Genomic DNA, 23,843 nt, shown 5'->3' on the forward strand with positions numbered 1-23,843 from the left:
GCTGGGTTTCCAAGCTGTTGTGTTGCATCCAAAAAACAGGACGCCTTAAAGACTTGCCTGATGCTGCTCACCCCTTCTAACCAGCTTTAGTTGTGTGGCAAGTTTGCTGGAGACACTTGGAGCAACCTGGCTTGGAGTCGTAAATCCCTGACAGGCCTTTTCTTTTTGCTGCTGAAGTTAGTGGCAAAACTGGATGATCTTACCCATTCCTAGTTTGTGAACGTGTCTGCTGTCCACAGATTAACCTACTTTTTGTGCCCTGCACAAGTCTTGGCTTCCTTAACATTTTTTTCCTTCATCCTTCTTTCTGTTTTTCCCAGGAAAAGATAACAGTGCTGCTAGTGGGTTTCAGAGTCATAAGGAATTGTTATGGCCCTGTAGTCTAAGCTCTTGCATAACGTGAAACACAGACTATTCCCCAAAAAGTTCAAGCTCTGGCCCACCAGCCTCTTCACACCATCGTGATCTAATGACCTCAAATGATTGGGAATTTACTACATTCCCAGATAATTGGCTCCAATTGTTAATCTCATAGCTAAACGTTTGCATCTCACTTCCAATTTGAACTTTTCTGATTTCATCTTCCAGCTACTGGATCTGGTAATGTCTTTTTCTGTCAGATTAAATAGCTATCTAGTTTCAGATAGTCTCTCTGTGCAATTATTTAAGGACGGTAATTAAATAGCCACTTAACGTTGTCTCTGATGAGATAAATAGACTGAGCTCCTTTGGTTTCTCCCAAGAATGTAAATGCTCCAGAGGAAAAAAACGGCCCGCCTGCTCTTCTCTGGGCCCCCAAAGTGGCCGCTTGCAAAGCGTGGCCACCGGCACAGCACAGTGGATTCCAGGAAGGCTCCCATTAATGTCACGTGCAGAGATAATAACATCGTGCTCAGTATTCCCTTGTCTATTCACCCAACGCTACGAACTTTTTTTTCCCACGACTGCACGGTGGGAACTTGTGTTCCGTTAGTCGCATGCAGTGATCCCTACATTTCCCTACAATCCGCTGTTTTCTCAGAAATTGGTTGCCAATCCTGTAAGGGGTATTTAAATTAAGCTTTCCTACATGCAAAACTTTGGATCTGCCTTTGTTCTCTCTTTTTTTTTTTTTTTCCCCACTCCTATAACTTTACTGCAGCTTGGTAATGAGGGTCAAGCTCTGGTATTTCTCCCTCTGCAAGTCAACTGAATTTTTCCTTGGACCTCCATGATAAAACTGTCTTTTTGGTAGCAGTTGGTCCATTTGAGCTTTAAGTTATTTGAAGTTTAGTGGGCGAGAAGTTATACTGGGTAATACAAAAACTGAGAACTGAAAGCACACAGGAGAGTTTCGTAGCTGCTTTCATTCAGCTGTGCTTCTGAGTGTTGGTGGGAGAGAAATTTGCTTTCCTGCATTACAGAGCTGTAAATCCCTTGCTTGGTATGATGCCTAAGCTGATACTTGCATAGTCACTGTGTTGCAGATCTTGAACTTGAATTTTCTGAATTTTATTCACTTTGAAGTGTGCTCGAGCCTGGATTTATAGTTCTCTTCAGAAAGTACAGTGTCTGAGAGGGCCAGAGGCGTGTGATTGTGACAGGGTATTGGCAAGTGCTCTGATAACTTGTAGCAGCCCCAAAGGGGACTGAGATGCTGTGAATGGATATAGCAGTCTGAAGAGGCCTGGCATGGGAGATGTTTGCTGAAGTGTTGTACTTTTGTTTTTTGTGTTTTCTTGGTTTTTTGAGGGTTTTAGGGGGGCTCCTTTGTTAAATCACGTCTGCTTAGTAAAGCCAACTATAGATTGCCTAAAAGCTCAGTGCACACCGAGATCAGGTGATGTAAGAAAGGTAGAGGTCACACAGTGTTGTACGGGTGTTTTTGTGTGTGCTTGCTGAGTGCAGCATGCAGAGCACTGAGTCGGGCACTTTCCAGCTAATAACGCTTCAGGAATCATTTCCGGTAGCCTCATAAAGAAATTCTGAGTCTACAAACAAATATAATACCTGAAAAACTCCGGCTGGGTTCGATTGTGGCAGTTGTGTGGTACCGAATAGCAGGATATTTGCCCTTTTACAGCAAAGGCATAAAAATGCCCCGTATGGTTTCCCAAGATGTCACACATTCATTGGTGTGGAGCTTGGTGACAATACCGTATAAGCCTATGTTTTCAGGGGATTGCAGGTCAGCAGCAAACATTGTTTTAGGTTAGAGGCAACTATATTTTTGCAGACAATGAAGAACAGGCTGTATATAAATAGTAAGGTCAAAAAAAAAAAAAGTCCCATCACAGGGTTAAATATTGTTCCATTCTTTTCCTCCTTTGAGGTGTTTCAGTATGCAAAATTAATGACCTTATCTGAACACGTACACCATCCCATGAAGTAAGTGAAGTGATTCCTATGACTAACATTTGTTTGCGTGAATAAATACGGCAGGGTTTAGCCCTTTGAAGTAATATATTCAGAGTATTAGAATTAAGAAAATGTTCATTCTGATCAGGTAATGACTTAAGTATCAGTACAGGGAACTTTCTTGAAATTCCACAAAGAAATTTTTTTTGTTTTTCTTTTCAAGTCCCTGAAAATATGTCTATACAAAATACTGCAGTAGGTATAAGCAATGATGGATGAGTGAGTTGCCCATAAAAAGTCTAAAAATAATTACTGAGCTAAGATATCAAAGCTGATTGAATACAGTAACCCGGTGAGCCTTAGTGAATGCTGTTTGCGTTAGCGTCAGCATCTTAGAATTTGTTTATTGGGCATTTAACTGTAAATTTCCCCCAAATTGCCTGGCAGTTAACTTCACCCGTCCATTCAAACTCTGTTTTTCTCTCCCAGACGTGGCTAAATTCTTTGATTTTTTTTGACATGTACTTTCCCTTCTCAAGGTTACATCTTCTCTTTAACTTCTTTTGCAACTAGAAGAACATGCATCTCTCTCCATAGTGTGACTAGTCCCAAAAATCATCTCTTTTTGCATTATGATGATCACGCTGGGTCAGTACAGCACTAAGAACAGTGACTGTTAGTTAACCCTACAAGCCCAAGCTGGACAGAAGATAGTATTTGTATGAGTCTCAGAGTTACAGTGAAGAGTGTTCAACAAGGAGAGACAAGCTCTAGGTTACAGATAGTTGGATTTCATTAGCAAATGTGGTGGCAGTAGTAAAATTTGTCAAATGGGCCCTACAACCATTAGTGTCACCTTTATTTTTGAACAACATAAACACCATCCATCAAATGCAGTTGAAACTAAGGAGAAGCTGATTATGTTAAGAATGATATCCTGCCTGTGATTTGCTTCTGAAATCTGATGTTGGAGTAAAAGCAAGCTGCTTGCAGTCTTACAGCTACAGACAGAGGAAAATTTTGTAACCTGCATGACTTCTAGATGTGCATCATTTTTTAATTTATAAAACCCATATTAAAGACAGAGGTGACGTATAGGCTGAATCTGTTGCCATTGTGGATTTAAGAGCAATCCTGGATTTATAGCTGATGTTATTTAATGACATGTAACAATTTCATATCTGATAAAACTTTGATATATCTTGCAGGGTTATAAACAGGTTTCATTTGTGCAAAATAATTTAACTATGCAACTATTTTTGAAGTAAGTGGAACACCATCTTGACTAGGCTTCTGGAAAAATTTAGCTGAAGAACCAAGACAGAGGCATCAGCCTTTTCCTCAGCCTAGACCTCTGCACATATGTGGATAGAATAACTGGCCAAAAATGTGATCAATATGGGGGAATTGTTGGCAATACTTCAATATTATTATGGAAGATTAGAAATGTACCAAAAGTCACCTAGTACTGTTTATGTATTAACCATGCATCCAATCAAATTGGATGCACTGAGTGTAAGCTCCTATACTATGTGACAAGATGTCTAAACTGATCCTGTTTTGGGGGATTCATCAGCTCATTTGGGTAAACATCAACTTCTTAAGAGACAGAACAAAGTAAAAACTGATAATATTTATTGGGAAAAAGAAAAAGAAAAAAAAAAGTTCTGGATACGTTCTGAATCAAGTAAAATTACCTTCCAGTAGGAAAAGCTTTTGAGAGTGTATCTGACCACAGTTTGCTTTTGCAAATAGCAAAACCAGAAAAGAGCTACATATATCTTTTATTATATACACGGACTTTGAACTCATTAGCAGTTCTATCGAAACAAAGACTTGTACTGTTTAATTTTTTAATCACGCAACATCAGTCACTTATTAAGGTTGAGTGACTTGTTTCTCGGAGGCAGTGGCTAAGTATTCACATTTGTAAATCATGCACATATGAAAACACAGAGGTGTCAGCATGCTGTTGAGTAAATATGAGAAAAGCACATCACTGACACTTGCAACTCCATGCAGTGTATGGGTGAGAGAGAAAGCAGTGAAGATGGAGACCAAAAAGTAGTGATTAGGAACCAGCATAATAGCATTTTGCCCCCTGCTTTGTCCTTTGCCAGCAGTGGACATGTGTACGTGGGAAAAATAATTAAGTAGAGGGAAGAATGCCAACAATCACAAATATTGCAATGAATTACTCTAGCAGCCTGTGACAGGGTGCTACAGTCTAAGCAATGAGGCAAGTCCACAGAGGACAAACTGTATTCTTTTTTTCCTCTATCTCTAATTCCATGATCCTATGTTACGAAACTTATCAGCAGGGAAGGAAGCTATTACCATAGCCAATATCAAACAGACATACATAAAATATTCTTTTTTTTTTTTTAATGATACAGGACCAAGAGTCCCTATCTGTTAATATCTATGTTTGTAATTGTCAGCAACTTCCATTACTTTTACTGTTCATTTTACTATATTTATGATAAAATAGGGAAATGTGGCATTATTTGAGCTTGCCCACTTTCCTCCCTCAGTCTGCTTAGAAGGACAAGAAGGGATTAATCAAGGGGGACACAAACAAACATGATGGTGTTTGTTTGTATCTGTTGGTATCTGTGCATACAGTGCCTAGCACAGCGGACACCAGCTCTCAGATGAGACTCCAAGTTTGTATCACTTGGCAAATGATGAAAATTCATTTTCCCAGCTGAGCTATATCACTGTTTAGCTTTGGAGATGGGACTGTTTTCCTGAGGGAGTGGAAAAGAAATTTTTTTAGAAAAGGACCTTTAACTGTGTATTCTGATCTGAGATGTTTCTCATCACCCTCTTGAGCAACCTTCACAGTCACTACGAGGGAAACAAACAAAAAGGTTATAAAAAAGACATGAAACCCATTGTCAGACAGGAATCTTAACCGTAGTCTGATGAACTTCTGATCCAGGAAGCTGTAGCACTGTGCAATGTAAAATCATTCATATTGTCCATGGACTGATCATAGGTCCTGTCCATTGGACACAGAATTTCCGAAGCCAGGCCAGAGGAGTCCATCAGCACATTGTATAAAAGGGTGAAGAGATGTAAGGAGGGAGGACAGGCTATAGTGTTAGTATTCTGCCAGGCTCTTCATGTACAGATGTCCCCAGTTAGCAGTCAGTTTAAAGATAACATGCACACCTTTAGAAATACCTAGGGGTTTACCTGCTTCCCCTTCTCCTTTTCTTTCTGGATGATTTGTTACCTGCTAGCAGCAGCCTAGCTCAGGTGAACCTGCACTAATATATATGGTTTCTGTGTGTAAAGTGTCTGCCAAGACTGTTGTGTGGAACACATGCGCTGTGATTTGGCAGCCAGTATGTCTGAGCCAAGGAAGCCCAGAGAGCAGTCAGTACTGCAGATTGTGCCATTACATGCCATATTGATCCTATTTATAGATTTAACATTTGTATGCCAATTCTGCTTTATAGTTAAATACTATAAAACAAATACAAAAATATCAAAAGTTACATACTGAGTACATACACGCACTCATTTGTGTGCATATACATTAATGTATGCACACAAGAGGTAGGCAGATTGGTGTTTTCCGAAGGGCTGGTAGTCTGGCAAGACTGGCAAGTAGTTCAGTTAGCTCGGTTAGCTACAGCTACGTATTTGTTAAATTGAAGCATAGAGTAAGACTGAAGTAAACAGTATGAAAGGCTACTTGAAGAAAGCCTGAAGTTAGAAGTAATATGTTCTTACTGTCTCAAAACAAAACACTAATATGCATATCACAGACATATCACTTTGGAAAGGAAGATCTAATTATCTGACCTTTTTTCTGACCTTTTTTTTTTTTTTTCTGCTAAAAAGTTGTTTCTAGAATCTTGTACCAGGTGTTTCTAGGTGTTTCTCTTGTAAAGTAACCAATGTTTACTTGAATTCTCTCTGTGACACCTGTACCTTTAGATCCTCCTGTAGGATCATTGATACTAATTAATATTGTCAGCTTTTCAAGATCATCATGCAATTGGTGTTTTGTCCTGAAGAAGAGGATATGCATTTTTTTTTCTTTTGGAGAAATATTTGTTATTGTGATCAGGATCCCAGATTGCAGTCTAGTGTGTTGAAAGCTTTTTTTTCCCCAGTGATGCTAATATGCAAAGACCTCAGTTTATAAAAGGGATCTCAAGATAAAAAGATGAAACAAGCAACTTGTGCAAGGTGCTATGCATTTTTTTACTGTTCATGCAAAAAGACAGCAGATTCAAATAGAGTACATGAATGAGTAGAGAACACAAAGACAGTGCTACATTATGACTAGTCTTAAAAAGTTACTATCAAAAGAAATGGCTTATCTCAGATGATGACAGTGAGCAGTCAGTTAGTCTTTTAACCTAAAGCCAGATTGACTTAAACTGATTTTCTACTCTTGTGCAGCCATTTTGCCTTCATAAAGAAACTAAAACTTTTTGAAGTCAAAGGACTGGTGCATTACCTCTAGTGGGTTCTTATTTTGCCAGTGTGATCTTAACCCAAAAAACAGCATGTCTGCTAAGTGCTCCTGGAAAGGTACCTCCCCTTCAATAGGGCCCCGGGACTCCAATCATGGAGTGTTTCCAAAAGCAGGGTTGAACAGCAGAGTAAATCTGCGATGTCAGTGTAATGGATTAGATAGGAAATCTTCCACTGTAGCAGTGTGCAGCAAAGATGAAGTGGACAAGGGTCCTGTTGCATTTTAGCACTCCTAATTTTCTTAGGCTACCAGAGCTACAAGCCAGCAGCTTTTAGGGTGGCCTTTATGCACTGAGAATAAACGGGATATCACCAGGTCCCAAGCTCAGAGAATAAGGAGGTACAAAAGTCCTGTAAATCTTCCCAGCTCAGCTCTCCCAGAAATGGTCTGGCTAGTGGGGATTGTCTAGCCCTTAAACTAGAAAGGGTTGAAGGGTAATCAGTGCTCGCTGTTTAACTTCTTGATGGAACTAAAGTGCCCCTATTGTTAATGTCACTCTCCTTTCTCTGAAGCATCAGTTCCATGAAAGACTTCACAGTTGATAGGCTTAGCTTTAGAGATGAGTCATTAGGGAAATGATACAACATAAGAAGCATGCTGGGTGGCATTGGAAGGGGTAGAAGCAATGTGATAAAACATTTTTCAGAAAGAAGAGCTGTACGGAAACAAGCTGACAGAATTATTCCACCCTGAAAGTCTGGTATTTCAAAACAAGATCTGAAAGTTCTCTAACACTGCAGCACACCACGACATCTCCATACTTATTTAAAAGAAAATGTTAGTCCTCCCCTTGAGGTTAATAATTAGGTAGTATCTGTTAAAAGCCAGTGAGCAGGCTATAAATATCTGCATAAGTTTATGAGAACCCAGATTTCTGCTCAAGCTGAGCAACAGTTTACAAGATCCTCTGTTTCAATACTCTCTAAAATATCTTCCTATCTTCCATCCAATCCACAGGGACAGGTATTCCAATTCCAAACGTAACTGTGATGACATTAGACGATTCTTGGTTAGAGCACCAAAGACATTTTCACAGAAAGGGTAAGTGATATTTCTGAGGATCACCCCAGTCAGTGGTGTGGCAGGGGGAAGTGACCAAGCTTTCAGGCCCCTGCTTGCCTTCCTGTTCTTCATACGGTCCTGCTTATGCGTGAAGCATTAGGGCTATGAATTGCAAATGCACGTTCACCTATGTCTGCCGAAGGCTGAACTGAGTTGGAAGACCCATACCTTCATAGGGTGACTTCTGGTTAGGGCTGTGCAGAATTGGTGCTGTTTATTTCATGCCTAAGAACATAAGATTCATAAAGCTGAATTCAGCTTATAGTTTTGGCCAATGATGCTAGAAATGCATAAGGATGTGCAAAATATGACTGAGGAATAAAACCTGTTTCTTTGTTTCCTGAGAAGTCAGACAAACTCCATCAGGAGAAGCAGAGGAAAGTTTGAACAAACGAGGATTACAGGATATACTTCATTAATTTATCTGCTTGTGCTTTTTGACACTCAGGAATGAATCCAGCCTTCATTTTTTATTTAAGGCCTGATTAGCTTCATGCCTAAGAAATGGAAAGAACAAGCAGCTTCCTTCTGTCTGCATCAGACATACAAACTAACACAGAGGTGGTCCTCACTTTGTTAAGGAGAGGGGCCTTTACCTCCTGACTGAGTTCAGTGTATACACTAACTTCAGGGGAACAATTCAAACCTCGAGTCATGGGGCCACTTTATTTATTTATTTATTGGTGGAGCAATAAAATCAGCCCGCTATAATCACATCATAAGGCCTAGAAGCCTTCCCTGGGAAATATTCCCGTATTAAATGGTGTACTTCAAAAGTTGCTTCCAGCTAGACCATGCTGGGCCATTATCATAGAAATATGTGCAGTTGATACTGGGAAATAGCAGAACAATATTTATCCAATTCAAAAGATACTCTTATTATGAAGGGCCTCAGGGGAATGCTGCTTGGGAAATGTATTTTTATAATAAAATGACCTATTTTAGAATTACAGTTTTCCATGCTGGAGGAGGCAGGAAGGTGGCAGAAGGCCTGCCAAAGAGCTGGACAATAAGCACACTCACACTTGCTCCCTAACAAGAAGATAAGTGGACTGAATGTATTAATAATATAGCATGCGGGGGGGGGGGGGGGGGGGGGGAGTTAGGTAGGTTCCTGCATACAGTGTATTTGTAGATGTCTGTTACATTCAAAGCAATGTGCCTTCATGTGAGCAGACATTCCTATCAGCAGCCAACCCAAACAGGCAGATGATAGGGAGAGAGCCCACACAATTATCTGTTTGAACCACTCCTCAAAAAGACGTAGGAGAAAAAAAATAAAAAAATAAAAAAATAAAAAATAAAAAGGACAAAGCTAATAATAGTTTTGGTAAGTAGCTAACTAGAAAGAAAGCTTCTATTCCATTCAGTTTCTGATACGATGATCCCTGATAGTGAGCTGTGTAACAAGCATTATTTGCTGTTACTCACCACTTCCATCTGCGCTAATGCTCCAAGACAACACACATGTTGTTGCTTCCCCAGTAACACAGCCTGAATCCTACCTACTCACCTTCAGTTTGTCTCATATTTTGTCTGATTAAACCTTCCAACTTTTTCAAAGTGCTATATAATCTAACTTCAGCAATCAAATTAGTGTTTAACCATCACATGAGTTAAACTAGTCATCAAAGACACACGTGTTACTGTAAAAATCAGATTAGTCAGTAGCTAACAGGCTGCTCAGAAAAACAAACAAACAAAAAACACCTGAATTAGATGGGTGAAATGTGACCCTGGTAAAAGTCTGTAATTTCATTGATGCAAACCCCATCAATGGAGCTGCTGAAGTTTATCTGAGGCATAAATATGGCCTTTTATTAGCAGTATCCAACCAGAGAGATTAAATAGATGTGATTTTTTTTCCAAATGCCATAGCTGTCATTCTGACATGAAAGCAAACAACACCATCCTTTCAATCATGCGGTCTGTAGGCAGCTGATTCAGAATGAAATTAGGGCAGATGAGTTAAAGATGAATGAGCAGAATATTTAGTTTTGGTACTTCATTCAGCCAGAAGAATGTCCTTTCAAATTCTCGTCCTCTACAGTCCTTAGGGATGGTCCTGAAGTGCTCCTGGCCTGTATAGAGCAATGTTGCCATCCCAAACAGCAGATAATGATGGTAATGAAGTCCCAAAAGAATGCTAAAATGCACAGAAAGAAAACTTACAGAGAAAAAGACACTGAAGGTGTCCTGTGATGACCTTCCCAGTTCTGTGTCTGGTTGCAGAAAGGGGTTTTCCAATCACTTTTCTGCAGTTTTCCTTGATCCTTTTGTGACATGGTTTATGATTCAACTTGTACACGTATCTTGAACGAAGGCAAGAGTGCAAAGGTACCTGGTTTCTATCTGATTGTATTGTGGCTCTTGCTAAGCTTTTTAACAATAGCAAAAAAGAAAATGGAATAAATACCTATCAGAGTCTTAGAAAGACAAGAATGTTTATGACGTTCAAGTTGAGTGTGCAACGTGGGGTAGCAAGAAGTGTGACTATAGTCACCTTCACAAATATTTAAACAGTGTTAAAACTGTCTTTCAAAAGGATGATTTAAATGATGTTTTGCACCATGACATAAGCATACATTTTTTTGTGAACAATTTCCTGGCCTTGAGCTATATGAGGCTGAGAAATGGTCTGGCAAGGAGCACACAGCAAGTGACAGATGGGCAGTCAGTGCTGGAAGACCATTCAAGCCTAGGTTGAGGACACAGAGGGACAGCAAAATTCTCTATCACATGAATCAACCAACTTTCTCTTGCATATCTTCCTTTTGTAAGCGAGCAGATCTCACCTTTACCTCTTACCATCTACTGCCTTCTTACCAGGCCAGAATGCCTGTATGTGTATGCAGTTCTAGTGATAAGCCTGTGTAACGAGTGGAATAAAGTCATTGAGTCCATGTGGGAGAAGGCTAGCATTCCCAGAATCAGCATTTCTAGACTAGCTTCATTTTCCAGTTTTGTGGGAGAAACTTTAGGGTGAGGCACACTAACCTTGAAATAACTAACAGTTGAGCAACTTGATCTAGTTGCTGCCCAGGGAAAAGATCAAGGGGCTAGCAAGTTTCCAGCCTTTCCCTGAAATCCAAGGGCAAAGTCCACACATATTAGGGGGAAAAAATAATAAAAATTAAAATTAAAAAAAAAAAAAAAAGGTTTCCGTCCTCCTGGGAGAGGAAAAGGGTGAAAGGTTTGAAGTAGTGATGTGGGATTTTCCATCCCATCTGTAGGGCTAGCTGAACATCTGTCTCTCTCTAACCACGTCCCACAGCAGCCTGCATTTGAAAAGACTTTTTTTTTTTTTTTTCCTGTTGACTTGTAATGGTATGAACCCAACAGTTTCCCGGTGGCTGTCCAGGCCTGTGATTTGTGGCTGTTAATAAATGAATAGATTAAGGGCCAGAGTGAACAGCGCTGAGGTAGTGAGGATCAAGCTGTAGTAATGATCTGGATAGTGCTGAGCAGGTCTGGAGGGGAAGGCACATGGCAGGCTCCTCACCTTAGTGACAGCTGAGTTTCTTGGTCAAGGCCTAAGTTTTAAATAATACAGTTATACAAGGAAAACCTAATGAATCTCTTAGTTTCCTAGCTCTGTAGTCTGGGCTTGCCTGATCTTATACCTCTGACACTATTTGCCTCTCTGCTCACATACTTGCTCCATTTTCTTTGGTCTGCTTTGTGTCTCCCTGCTCTTGCACGCAGACTATGGGTTTATAAGAAAAGGCATTCAGAACAAATTGCCTGCCTTGCTCTGGGGAAAAGAAGCAGCTTACCTTTAAGAAGAAAAAAGACAATCAAGTAGAGTCACTTGTTGAGTATCTCACCACCTGCTGCCCTGTACACATTGGACGTCATCCTCTCCATGGTCAAACATTCATGCTCCATTTGATCCTATGGTCATCCTAAATTTTCTGAAGAGCAGGGACATTAACAGAGTCTTTTTCAGAAGTGTTTACTTCCTAGTATGAACACATACAGATCTGCAGTTGTTTGCAAGCACATTTCTTGGACGGATAACCTTCCTAGGGCTTGTCCATCTTTAAGGTGGCATTTGTTAGGTTTTTGTTGTTGTTTTTGTGTGTGTGTGTGTTTTTGCAAATGCTGGCAACAGAAAATTCTGTACACTTTTTTTGTTTTCATAGTTTGTGCTTGAGCAAAGGTATCAGACTGCTTCACCTTTGTATGGATTCAAGACTTGCTCTGTGGTGGTAATCCAGCAAGGGGATGCCCCTTTTCATATTCTTGATAGTCTTTCAAAAGTGGATCTCTAAAGCCAGATTCCTAAGCTATGATTGCAAAGAGTTTTTAGGAGTAGGTGAAGAGATGTGGAAGAAAGTTCTTCTGTTGTTAAATAATTGGCATTAGACACTGAATATATATCATAATTTTCTCCACGATCTTCGTCTGCATTAGCTTCTAAAGAAGAAATTGAAAAAGTTTCAATTCCTCCTCTTTGCCTGTATGTATCTCTATGCCCATATATAGCATCCAGTAAAATGGCAGAATATTTTCTAGGATTTCCTACATAAGAACAAGAACAAAAGGAACTAAAAGGAATTCAAAAATATCGAGCAGCTTTTGACTCCTGCTGGCTTTACTGGTATTTCTGGCTATTCAGCAGTTTTGAGAATCAGACTTATTTGATTTCAGAGGCTAGTTTCAATCATCCTGTTTATGCAGGACACCTGTCATTACATTAGCATATATCAAATTTTATTTTTATACGTATGTCTGCCTGCAATCATATATGTGTGCATAGTTTGTGGTAATAAAGAAAATCTGTCCATAAATAGGATGTCAGAGAAAACAAGTTGTGGTAGGAAGCCTACTGTGCATCCACAGCTGGTGAAGTATCCAGCACTTATCTTCAAGAAGATCCCATGTGGAAATAAATCATCTTGCCTGGATTTTCATACTGTCTGAAGGGTTGCTGTGTGTTTTCTCATTCCCTCAAGTAGTCATCTGTGCATCAGGCATCTACATTCAATGCAAGTCCGGTGATCAAGCTCTAAGCTGTGAATGATTGGTTTTCACGTCTTCCAGCTGACTTGGAAACAAGGACAAAGCTGTCACAGAGCCCTGCTCGCTCACAGCTGCCCTGGCAAGGTAGAGCCTGACCTCCACTCGCTTCAAAGATTTGCAGGTTAAACATGCTGGCAGTCTGAGCAAGGGCAGCTGAAACTGTTCCAAAAGAGGAATTTGTTCCTCTAAAGAGGAATGCAGACCAACGTGAGGAGTAGGGTGTTAGGTAATAAATTCAATAATTGCGCTGTAACATCTCAACTTTTTTTTTCTCTATCAGTTCTTGGAGGCATGCTTTGCTCTTTTACTGTGAAGCAGCAGCGTGTAGGATGAGATGGTACATGCAGGGGTAGCTGCATGGTGAGTGCCAGTCACACTGCCCAGGACGTAGCCTTGGCTAGGTGGTTGAGGCAGCCAATTTCAGTAAACCTGAGACTTTGCTAAACCCAGACATCATATATCTTGTTTGAGCCATTGTTTCAATTAGTGCTAATTAGAGTAATTAAGTAATTTTGCTACCACCCTCAGGGGTAGTATTCAAATCAAAGCTGATGTCCTTCACTAGTCCTTCCGTCATGGCGTGTGTTGCTTCACTCACGTGATAAATGTAAGGCTAAATATCCCTGACTCAAGTCCAGCAGAAATGAGAAATCCAGAAGAAGCTCTAGGTCTGGAAAATCCTAACCCATGACAGGAGTGGGGATGTTGCAACAGCTGGTGTAAGTCAGCATGGCCCTGTAGAGGGCTAGGGCGCTGTGCCATGTCGCAACAGGCAGAATTTTGGCTTGTGTATGGCTCCAGTAATTGACTCTTGATATTATTATTAGCTTTGAAGGGAATTATGAAGTAAGACATGCTGGGTCTCTGTTTCCAGTGCAGTTAAATTGGAAATACTGTAAAATAGCTGAGAAGAGAGTTTTATTGAACTAGTTTCCAGATTTTGCTTTGCTATCTCTTTAATATTTGCTGTCTTAAGGAAGTATGTCTGGTTTTAGTTTGGCTCTGACACAGATGAGGTTTCCTGAGTCTCAGACACTAAATAAGAATTTGTCTTACAAGTTTTGTCATTTCTGAGAATTTGGAAGAAGAGAATTAAATTATTCTTAAGGCCATGAAAATACACATTTAAAGCAGTGGAAAAAGATGTAGGCAGGTGGGTTCCTTAGCCACCCTTGGTGGGGCTGGAAGAATAGAAGCACATCAGATCTAAGGATATAAATATATCTTTCGAATAATCCATTGTTAGGGGACAAATCTAATAGGAGAAAGGAGGATGGTTCCTGAAATTGTGAAGTATGAGAGATTTTTACGCACCTGTGTTGGCTGCAAGAGCAATTCTGAAAAGCTATTACCATCAGACACCTGTGGGATAGACTACATATAACAAGCTATTCCCAAAATAGGCCATTGTACAGCACAGCTGTTGGTGCTTTGCTTTGCTGCAGAAAGGCTGGGGTGTTGACTTTGTGAATGAGTTGGCTTCTTAACCCACGGAAATCACTACGGTTTCTTTGTTCAAGCACATCCACATGATAGATGAAGAAGACTTAAGAACTTCTTTGTCTTGAAGAGCTCTCTGGTCATACAGTGAATTTCAGGACTCAAAGTTAGTGAGGTTGGGGTCTATTTTTACCAATACAGAGTTGGTATTGGTACCAAACCACCTTTTTTTTCAAGGTAAGAGCCAGAACAACATTTTCCCCTCAATTTTACCTGATCGGATATGCCACGGTGGTAGTCACTGTAATCTGGGAGGTTTTCTTAGATGTGTTTTTTAACACCATCTGTCAGCTCTGGGTGGAGATGGAAGAAAACGTGGTGTGAGTTATAGGTGTAAGGTTTCCCAACATGTTCTTATCTAGTATTTGCCTTCATTAGGGTTAGGTGGTTGGAAGCCCTTATAGATGCACCGTTGTGTATGCTGTTAAGCTGTTCCGTCTTTTTTTTGATATAAAGAACAATGACAAACGTTGTTTTCCCAGGCATTGCAAGGAGCCATTTAACATGTGTTATCCCATCCTTGGTTGGTTGGCTTCCTACCCTCTCCATGTCCCACATGCAGTCAGTTACAATAATAATAATGAATAATAATAATAACAATGAATAATAATGAATGAGGCTATCTCACGCTTGTCTCTGGTTTGATCCAATTCCACCAGGGTCAAAGTTCAAAATAAAGTGTATAGCCTCAGGTAAAGAAAAAGAAAGGAGTTTGAGACTAAGACAGCAGCTTTTCCTGTAACAGGAAGACAAGAGCTTTCCTGTAACGGCCTCACTTACAGTCATACTGTAAGCTCTTGTGACTGAGGTGAGCAGGTTGGAGTCCTTGACTGAATGTACAGGTTTGTGTCACTGCCCTCAAAGGAGCATTTGCTAGTGTTATATACACGCCAGTGGATTGCTCCGATTTTATCTCTGAACACCGATGGCTTCCAGCCTGCCACGGTTTGGCTTCCTGCAGAGCCTCAGCACATCAGACAAAAAGTGGTTGTAGCACACTCTGCTTCCTCTTATGTTTCTTGAGAAGGTGTTTAGCAGGAAGCAGTTTACCAAGGAGGTTGTTTTGTCCCTTTTACCGTGCTTATTGTCAATGGCAGTAAGCAGCGTGGCAGAGAGAGAACTTGAAGAAACAGGAAGCAAGTACTGAGGTGGAGGCAGGAAGAAGGGAAGATATTTTTAACTTTTTAAAAGAGCCACAGTGACAGTTGTTTCAGCTGCCAGCCTCTTTATTCACGTTAGTTGTGTTTCTTAAAGCCAGGAGGCAAGAGTACACATGGTGAGATCATCATCATGCCTTTCTTAGGTTAATCACATGCCACAGCAAATTTTTGTTACTGTAATGAATGGTTACACTCTGCATCCTTCTTCTCTAATTACATGCCACTTGGAGTAGTTCTTTTCCATTAGGACAATACTTGTAAGTATTGGGATATGGATACGTCCTTTGCTGGGTGCCTGTTATGTAGAGATCTATTCTCTTTTCTAATGTTGAGCCCAGTGTCTTCATTAAAATAAGATGATATATGAGGAGAGCATAATTTCTCAGGAGTTAAAAAGTTGTAGTTGGCTCTTACTTTACACAAAAAAACATTCCTCCTCCTGTAGGCTTACCGAGGCAAAATTTCCTTCCCTGATAGGTTGGTAATGTAACAATGCTGCCACAACACACTTCTCTGAGCACCAATATGTATGGTTCGTCAGCATCAAGTCAGGCCTAATTAATGGGAGTGCTACCACCACTACTAGAGCTGCTTCTGCCACACGAATGGTGTTTGCATGCAGTGTGCTGGGGGAATGATCTTATGGGAAAGGTTGTGATGAAACTGTGGAAATTTGCATTCAAGGAACTGAAAACATGTCAGGTAACATCCTTTGTCCCATAGAGCCACCCTGTCCAAGTCAGGCCTACTTAGCAGCAGCTAGATTTTCTTAGCTGCACAAAATGTGGGTTTGGTTTTGGTCCAGCTCACAGTAGACATATGTCCGTGTAAACTGCACCATCACAGCTGTCACTAGTTGACTGGGACTCTTAGCAGAGAAAGCAAGAATTGTATGGGCACTAAGCCAGCACTATGCCTTCATCTCTGAAGATGATTGTTCTGCTTTAAAATGAAGTCACATTGGCATTACTGTGTAGGAAAAGGAGATTTATCATTAGCTATTGTTAAACTGTTCTCTCAAAAAACATTGCTTTTGTTTGTCGATGGTTGATGTTCAAAGGCATTCAGTTGTATGAAATGCATTAATGAGGGGTTAGGTTTCACTGTAGTTTTACCAGGCAGAAAAAGATAGCAGCACATATAAGGACTGAAATTCCCCCTTGTATGACGGGCAGTGTTCTTGCTTTCCACATCAAAGGTGGAAGTGGTGCTTGGAGGGTTCATACAACCCTCCTGGTAACCTTCAAACACCACTGTCTTGTTATTCAATAATAAGCTGAAGAAACCTAATGTGACATGAGCTATGTGAAATGTAGTCACCTACCTGATGTGGACAGCAGACTTCTGGTTTCCTTCCACATGTGTGTGCGTCAGGAGCGTGCAGGCATACGTTCCTCTTGAAGTACGGCTTACCCTTGAAGTCAGGCAGCAACTTCCTTAAAAGTCACCTCCAGCATCAGGCACAGAAATTTTAAAAATGCTCTGATAAATAATGAGGTTAAACATAACAACATGCCATTTAAAAAAAATAACAACAACAACAAAAGCATATAGCCCTGTGGCTTTTGTCAACATGTCGTGTCCCCTCTAGAGTGACCCAGCTTATGAGCTGGGATCACAGCCATGCTTTATGTAACTGTTAGAGCTGGCTGCCAGCTAGGGTCGCTGCTGTTTGGTTTGGCTGTTTTCACAGAGCCATTTCTCCTTCCTTTTCACCTTGGAGGAGGAAGGCTGCCAGGCTCTTGGCGGTACTCTGTAGCGAGCCTGTTTTTCATCGGGGGAATTTTATATCAGGTTATATATATATATATGTATGTATATATATTATGTTAGGGTATATACAGGGAGTACGGAGGCAGGACAGGCAGTGGGGCAGAGAGGGGATGGGGTGGAGGGGGAGGAGGACATGGAGTGGCACTTGTGGAAGATGAGCTCGGGATGGGACAGAAGAGGGCTGCTTTCCTGGAAAGGCAGCTGGCACCCAGCCCTCCTGCTGGTCCGTCCTGCTGGACCCACCCTTTGTGGGGCAGTTTTGGGAGTTCCTGGAGGCCTGTGATAGTGTGAGTGGCGCAGCCTCCCCCAGAAAAGGCTTTCAATCCGTGAGAAGGAGGTGGACTTTGAAGGACTCAAAACTTCAAGAGCCACAGAAGATGCCAAAATCCTTAATTTAAATCGGGACATTCAAAATCCTTTCCAAGTGCTGATTCCCAGTACACTACTCAAGGCTGTATTTTTTAACATTTATAAATATTGTTTTTAACTGGTTTGAAGTGTTTGAATGCAAAGCAACCATTTCCTTCTGAAAACTTGACAGAGTTCTGCAAAATTGTGGTGTCCCCATAAATCTGTAGCCACTTTGGCGTTATTCCCATGAAAACAAGCTGTTCTCTCAGCACCACCATGGTGCGTACCAGCCTTTGGCTGTGGCCGGAGAAAGGTGGCTGGAGAAAGTGTCCTCTTCAGAGCAGCCAGCCCAGCCTTGCAGTTCAGTGCTGGGGTGCCTTTGAGGGAAGGTCACTGTAGCTGTATCAGGGTAAAGAAACCTAAACTTGCATCTCTTCCAATACGATTTTTGACTGACAGAGATTACGAGCAAAGTGAAAACAGGAGTGAAGTCTGAGCCAGTTTACAGTACCATATTCTCTGGCAATTTGGAGGTCATGCTAAGGCTGCTGTGACTGATGCTTGCTTCTAAACTAGGATAAACACTGCAGAATTAAAATTATAGATGGGCAATCCTTTGTACTCACTGCTAAGTACTAGAGAGTACTTAAGAGAGGTCCAATCTCTGTTAGCCTCTTCTGCAGCCATCTGGGCACAGCACTTTCTGGACCACCAGGAGTTCAGCAAGAGTTTAGAGAGTACAGGGACCATAGATTTATAGAGGGGGAAAAAAAGCAATAGCTACCTGCAGAAACAAAATCTGGCAATGGTATCTGCATGCTGCGGTGAAAAAATATTTTATTTTAAATGAAGAAAGATGCAAAGCAGTCTGCCTTGCTTTGGGCTAGGTCTAGAGACCACCACTCCATCTGGTGGGACTCACTTAACCCGTGTCCTCGTTTGTAGGTTGTGGGCAACAGGTTAAGCTGGGCTTTGCTCTCCTGAAGCAGAGCTCCCATGCTCCACACTGTGCAAAGTTAAAGTCAACACCTGGCCTGGAGATGCAAGATGAGAGGAGTCAACAACCAGAAAAATGTATTTCTTTAGTGTGTATAAAATCTCCCTCGGCTAAACTTCTAGTGGCTGTTGGTCTGATTGGCAGCCATCTCTTTCTGGAAAAAAAAAAATGGCAGTGGTATTTAACCACATCCTCACCTTAATTTTTCACCTAGTTTTCCTGTGTTTATTACCATCACAAAGCAAGCACAAGCAGAGCCTGATGCTTTTCTTCAGTATTTTCTCTGTGTTTCCTTTGGATTCATATCCCATTTTTCCTCTGTTTTTTCCACTTTTCATCATAGTGTCTTGGCACCTGTGCTGCCAGACCCACTAGGTGCCGCAGGTGCTCATACCTTGTGCTCAGGAGGAAGAGTGCTCGAGGCTTTGTGAAGAGGTCAGTCTGCTCTGGGAGAGCCCTGGCAGGAGCTGTTTTTTCCCCGGGGCTGTTCATGTGGTTTTGTTGGTAGTTTTTTGTTGGTAATGTTGGGGTTTAATAAACAAATGTGCATTAATTTCCAATAGTGATTAAAGTGTGTCCTTCAGTTTAGAAAATCCTTACCCTCCTGATCGTCAGGAACTGGGTGAGCAGAAGGAGATCAGGGTATGTTTGTGTGCCAGGACTTGAGGCTGGCCAGAGTTTCAAGTGGTTGTGGAGTTTTTCTAAAGCAAACTTCCCTGCCACCAACAAGATCGAGACTGAAAACCTTTCAGAATAAAACCCCAGACACTTAGAATTAGGAACTCGTGAATTAGAAATGTAACTTTCAATATGGAGAAAAATAAAAATAAATAGGCAAGATAAGAGTCTGTGCAGCCAGACCAAAGGCTTCTGAGTTGCAAGAGGCCTTTCCTTATCCTCTCTGGTCCCTGGGACATCCTTCCTGTTGCCCTTGGTGCCCGGCTGGATGCTCCCTGTGGGGCATCTGAAGGGGCTTCCACGTCTAGCTCCTTCTCAGCTTTTTCCATCATTTGCTCCATGGCCCGCCAGGCTGAGCTGTCTTCCCTCCTTCTAGAGGTGTGCAACTTACCAGTCAGCCTTTTAGGGGAACAGAATAGCGAATGTGCAAATGTGATACATGCCACTATCACATCTTGCCCAGTTTCTGTCCTCAAGGCAGATGTAATAGAGACAAACAAAGCTCTGAGCTGGCTTGGTGTGACCTTCATACAACAGCAAGCACAGCAGACAATAAATAGCCTTGTGCTGGGTGTGACACACTTGTGGTGGTGGTGGGAGTGCGATAATCTTTCCACAAATGAGGTCACAGAAAGAGTGATGCTCTTGCACCACCTGCAATACCAGGTGTTGTCCCCCGCTGCAGAAAGGGAAGTGGGACTTCAGTTCTTACTTTCTGACCATTTGCCTTTGTGTTTTGGACAAAAGACTGCAAAATGGGAGTTATGCACCCTCTCCTTGAAATCCCAACCCTACCTTTTATGGGAACCACATGTACACAAGGTGTCTGTGTGCATCCCCTCTTGCATCCCCATGTAAGGTCCTGTCCCCTTTCAGCATCCCAAAGCATGCTGAGAGATGGAAGCTGGTTATATCTTCTATATATCTTTGGGCCACCTCTTTTGTGTTTTAATGAATATTAAAAGGCAATTTTATCTTTTACAGATAATTAGGAGGAAATAACCCATTAAGCAAATTTTTCATGAATGGAATAGCTAAGACCCTTTGACACTAAAAGGAAAAAGCCACAACGTTTTACAGAGAACAGAATAAAGAGCTAGAAAAAATGAAAAAAAAAAAAGAAGAAAGTGCAAAATTGGAAGGATGCATGTGCCTGTGTATATATAAAATTTAAAGAAATGTGCTTCGTGATCTATCTATTCAGTGGTCTAATATGAGTTAGTGTTCCATTTGTTTTTTCCTCAGATTAGGAGACAAGAAGGGAGGCTGAATTCCCACTTTAGCAGGTGTTCATCTGCAGCATTAACCTGTGCAGTTCTACGATGATTTTCATAATAATTTGAGAAACCATAGGACAAGATTAGAAATTTTAAGAATAAATATTTAGTTCTTTCGTTTATAGAGACAAGGCCAAATAAAGGGCTCAAAGAATGTAGGTCTCAATGACTGGAAAGCTGATGAGAGTCTAGATTAGGGAGTGGGCACTTGATTTGTTTGGGAGCTGGATTTTATTTGTTTTTCATTATTCATTTCTAAACTATTTTTAAAATTGAGGGTAGTTGGAGATGCTGGTAGTCTTATGTGCGCTTTTGCAGATTTTCACAATTTTTCCAGAGGAAATGGTAGTCAGAATCTTATGCTGGAATTTCCTAGAAATTTCTTGTTTGATTGTTTGGGTTTTTTGTTTGTTTGTTTGTTTTGGGGGGTTGGTTTGTTTGTTTTCTGTTTTTGTTTTTGTTTTTTGTTTTTAGTAAATTGCAGACATTCTAGTTTTGTTGACGTTCCAGTAAGCAGTGAGAGGGAAATTTGTAATATTGTTCTACTGGGGAAGGTGTTACCAAAATAAATAGGAGTTTCTTCTCATTGTAGCTTGAGGTTAATAACATTAAGTTGCCTGGAAACTTCTTAGGGTTTTTCCTTTGCTCGCTTTTGTTTTTCTCTTTAAGCACATAAAGAAAACGTGCTCAGTGACACGAGTGTGTGAAGGTCTGCTGGCCATGCAGGGACCCTGCCAGGCCATACAAGCTGAACATAGACACTGTTAAATTAAAAACTTGTTGCAAAGGTCCAGAAAAATTCTACATTGAGATAAGATTGACACAGTCAGGCAGACAAATGTGGTCTGAATGATTATGATGTAGGAGAGTTGTATTCATGTCAAAAATCTGTTCTTATTATTAAAAGAATGATTTTGACCTTTGGGGAGATATTAATTTTGCCTCCTTATGAAAGAAAATTTGGGATGATTGCTCCAGGTCAGGCATACAACACTTGCAACATTCACCAGCGATCTTAATTTGTTTTGACATGTGTTTTGGCTGGCCACTAAGTTTTGTATTTTTTTTTTCTTTTTTTCTTTCTTTTTTCTTCTAGGTATTTGCTTGCAGTCAGTGTTGCTTGTTGGTTTGAATCCTTACTGACTTGACAGTTGAGTAGTGTGTGTACACTGTGCCCACAGGTCTCAGCATTGTTCTTCACTCCTAGGAATAATAAAAATCCCTTTCCGATACTGTAATTAGCTGGTTTTGCAGCTTTTCTCTTGCATAAGAATTGTGTTCTGATTTTTATTAATTTTTGAGAAAACATTGTCAAAAATTACCACATTTATTTAGACTACTACAGTGCCATTGGCTCCTGTCATCGGACTATCTTAATAAAGAGTCTAGCAATAAGATAGTTCCCATGACTGTGGCAACAAAGAAGTATTTAAATATATATTCTCATAAATTAATGCATTTTCAAGCTGGTCCCATGCAGGGGAATGACCTGGCCCCCCACCCTGTGTTTAGGGGTCAAGTGCAATGTCTGGGTTATGCTCTGTTATCCCATATCTCAGAACAGGGCTGTGTGGGTTTATTGGGGCAGAATTTCCCCTCTTGGCATGACATGTTTAGGGCTAAGTAGCAGAATCACTTTTAATTAGCACTTGTGGCATCTAAATGTAGGCTTCAAAAATAAACTTTCTTGAACACACTTTCTGGTGACACCGCTGAAGAGACACTAAGCAGATGTGGGGATTCGTGTGGGAGTTCAGGTCAGAACTAATTTACTTAGTTGAAAAATGAGGAATTGTTCCATCATTGAGCGGGTTTGAGTTAAGGACAGTGCTCCGTTGTTCAGAGTGCCTTTCACAGCTGCTTCTGACTGCCAGCACGCAGACCTGTGCTGGCATCAGTGCTGCTGTAGGATTTTCATGTGATGACACAAGCAATCTGTTTCCATCGAGAGCACTGGATTTTGGGTGCTGCTCTTTTAGCGGTTTTCATATAGCGAAGAGCCAAGCAGATTTGCTCTGCCTTCTTTTTTTTTTTTTTGTTCCGAAACTTTCACCAAGCAGTATGTCACATCTTAAGATCTCGGTTTGGTTTTGTTCCATTATTAAAAAAAATGTGACCTGCCCAATTGTATATGCAAGTTTAGTTTGCACTGATACTTGGAAAAGCAGAGAGTACCAGAGTTTAGAAAACAGATGTCCAAAGCCATCTGCTCCTCTGCACACGGTTATTAGACGTTCGGTCATGGTACAACAGCAGGAACTTGGAATGGCTCTCCTCTTCAGGACTCTACTAACTGGCATTAAAGTGAGCACAAAATGAAGCAGACATCTTGTAAGCAGTCACAAAGTTGTGCAGATTTGCAATCTAGTTTCCATAAACTCAGTGCGTCTCAAAAAGCTCAGCCATCGTTAGCCTTGGAGGAGACCCACTTTGGAGTGACACACGGCTGTGACCACAGATTGCAGCTCAGTTTCCTTCAGGGGCAGGATCACAGCTTATCAGGGCTGACTTAACGCAGCAGGCTCTGTGTATCTGTGGTTGGAGAGAGCCCAAAGATACAGTATAAAAAAAATAATGAATTATTAATATCCGGAAGACATAAAGTTTAATGAATAAGTAATAAGTTGCAGGGTTTTCCTTTTCTTAGAAAAAAAATAGGTTGTCTGTATTCTTTTCAATTCTCCTCTTGTTGAGCACTTTTCTCCTGTCATTCTTTCTACGTACCCTGAGGTGCTGAAATTTAGGGTGAATCTTACAGAAACTGAGAAAGTTATAGCACCGCCGTTATGGTTGAAAGAGAGGAGAAGGGTAGGGATCTACCCTTTTGGGAGAGGTCTAATAGTGATACTGTCAGTGGGTAGGGAGGGTCTGGGACATCACAGCTCCTGCCAGCAGCATCTCCCAAGTCATTTTGCAAAGGAGACCCCGCTGTGTGCCTGCAGAGACATGGACACAAAGGTAATTTTCCCAGCACCGTCCCTCTGCTTAACATAAAGCTAAATGTTAGGAGTGTCTCCCAAGTCTCACGCCGGTGTTTTGCTGACAGCATGAGCTGTGGAAAGCTTTTAAAAGAAGCTTTTCAGCTAGCATAGGTAGCCTGCAATAAGAGTGGAGTGGGACTTAATCGCCGGTCACCGCTGCTCTTCTGGCACTGACAGAGACCAAGCTGTTGACCTTTAGCAGGA

At 41.1% G+C, this 23,843-nt stretch overlaps 1 protein-coding gene across 6 annotated transcripts in view; it reads left to right on the forward strand.

The window, feature by feature from the left end:
* GPRIN3 (GPRIN family member 3) overlaps positions 1–23,843 on the forward strand; it is a 32,423-nt gene that overhangs the window by 1,484 nt on the left and 7,096 nt on the right. For 2 of the 6 annotated variants that reach the window (XM_050710456.1, XM_050710457.1), the window contains exon 2: positions 7,793–7,876. The exons of 3 other annotated variants lie outside the window; for them this stretch is intronic. The gene's annotated coding sequence lies outside the window, so the exon portion shown is untranslated. Of the gene's footprint in view, positions 1–7,699; positions 7,877–23,843 lie in introns of those variants that run through there. One more of the 6 variants, XM_035540411.2, reaches the window with a different exon arrangement.

This window comes from Cygnus atratus, chromosome 4, assembly GCF_013377495.2.
Source record: "Cygnus atratus isolate AKBS03 ecotype Queensland, Australia chromosome 4, CAtr_DNAZoo_HiC_assembly, whole genome shotgun sequence".
Classification (NCBI taxonomy): Eukaryota; Metazoa; Chordata; class Aves; order Anseriformes; family Anatidae; genus Cygnus; species Cygnus atratus.